The 1,920-nt window shown below is 38.0% G+C and overlaps 1 pseudogene; it reads left to right on the forward strand.

Moving 5' to 3' along the window:
* The first annotated feature begins 1,200 nt into the window (after positions 1-1,200).
* LOC119864553 lies at positions 1,201-1,297 on the forward strand (annotated as a pseudogene).
* Positions 1,298-1,920: the final 623 nt, after the last annotated feature.

Below are 1,920 nucleotides of genomic sequence, written 5' to 3' on the forward strand. Positions count from 1 at the left end.
CTAGGATATATATCTGATATAGTCATAGTCCTCTTTTATATGCCAGCTGTTGTTCATGGTCAGAGAAATTAATCCAGACTGATAGGAGATCAGAAACCATATATAGCAACACTGGGCAGTGTGTATGTGTGGTAGCAGGTGGGTTAAGAGTGCTCCTGGATGTGGACTTTGGCTCAGGGATACCCAGGGCCAAAATGGGATTTCCAGGAGATACACCCAGGTTCTTTCTACAGACCGATCTTGCCAAGAAAGGACTATTTTGGATTCCTTACTGTTCCCTGGTGGTAACAGATCCCTATGAGGCTCTTTCCCTAAGAGATCAAAGTGAGAGGCTATTTTGAAATTGGCTCTCTAAATTAATGAAGAATTTTGAACTTTTTGTTTCTCGGTTTTAGCCTTCCAGGCACCTCTGGACCAACAGCCTAAATTAGTTCTCGGTTTTGTCCCTTTATAAATTAATAAATAGCTTACTAACTGCTTGACCCCAGTAAGTTACCAGCCTCTTGGGGATGTTCCATCTGTAAAATCAGCATTTCAGTTCCACTCAGAGAACAGGATCTATTCCAGTCATTCATTCTTATTTTCAGCAGACAAACCACAAGGGGGCACTACAAGAGTTTGTCATCCTGTTTTCTCCCCAAGCGATGGAAGAGTAGGTCAGAGGAATTGTGGTATGTGCAGGTTGACTCAGAGCAAAGCTAAAAGTTATTCTATCTGCATGTTGTGTTTCCAACATGGCCAGCCTCAGCACTCATACCTGAGACCTCAGCATAATTCACATGTATGTGTGCCTTCTCCTTCTTATATGGAAAATAGAGACAAAATTCGCTGAAACTTCCTTAAAGGGCACCCTAAGAATTCAGATTAGCTAGTGGGTAGGATTAAGATTTATTTTTATAATTAAGTTAAATTTGAGGGTGAGGCTATCATGGATACACATAAAACTTAGAAGACATAATACAGAGGGCTACCATGTGCCTTTCACCCACTTTCCCCCAGTGACAGCATTTTGTAAAACTATAGCACAATATCACAACCAGGATGTTGACATTTATACCATCAGGACACCCAATACTTCTGTCACCATAAGGATCTCTCATGTTGCTTCTTTATAGCTACATTCATGCCCCCATCTTTAACTACTGATAAGCACTAATCTGTTCTCCATCTCTATAATTTTGTCATTTTAAGAATATTATAGTGCTTACTTCAGCAGCACATCTATTAAAATTGGAATGATACAGAGATTAGCATGTGCAAAAATGACACATAAATTCCTGAAGTGTTCCATATTTTTTTAAAAAGAATGTTGTATATCTTGCTATTTGCAGTAACATGGTTAGAGCTAGAGAGTATTATGCTAAGTGAACTAAGTCACAGAAAGACAAATGCCATATGATTTCACTCATATGAGGAATTTAAGAAACCAAATGAATAAAAGGAAAAAAGAGAAAGGCAAACCAAGAAACAGACTCCTAATTATAAAAAACACACTGATGGTTATCAGAGGGGAGTTGGGTGGAGGGATGGGTGAAATAGGTGATGGGAGTTAAGGAAGCACTTGTGATGAGCACTGGGTGTTGTATGGAAGTGTCGAGTCACTATATTGTACTCCTGAAACTAATATTACACTGTATGTTAACTAATTGGAACTTGGATAAAAACCTTTAAAAAATAACCAAGAATATTATACAAGTAGATTCATACAGTATGTAATACTTTAGGTTTGGATTTTTTCACTTAGCATAATTCTCTGCAAATGCACCCAAGCTGTGTGTGCAATGGCTGGTATTTCATTGGATGGATGTACTGGTTTGTCTTACTATTTACTTGTTCAAGGAAATCCAGGCCATTTCCAGTTTTGATCTACTCTGAATGTTAAGTTATTTTGATTTTGAACTATTGTGAATAAAGTTGCTA

This window comes from Canis lupus, chromosome 19, assembly GCF_011100685.1.
Source record: "Canis lupus familiaris isolate Mischka breed German Shepherd chromosome 19, alternate assembly UU_Cfam_GSD_1.0, whole genome shotgun sequence".
Classification (NCBI taxonomy): Eukaryota; Metazoa; Chordata; class Mammalia; order Carnivora; family Canidae; genus Canis; species Canis lupus.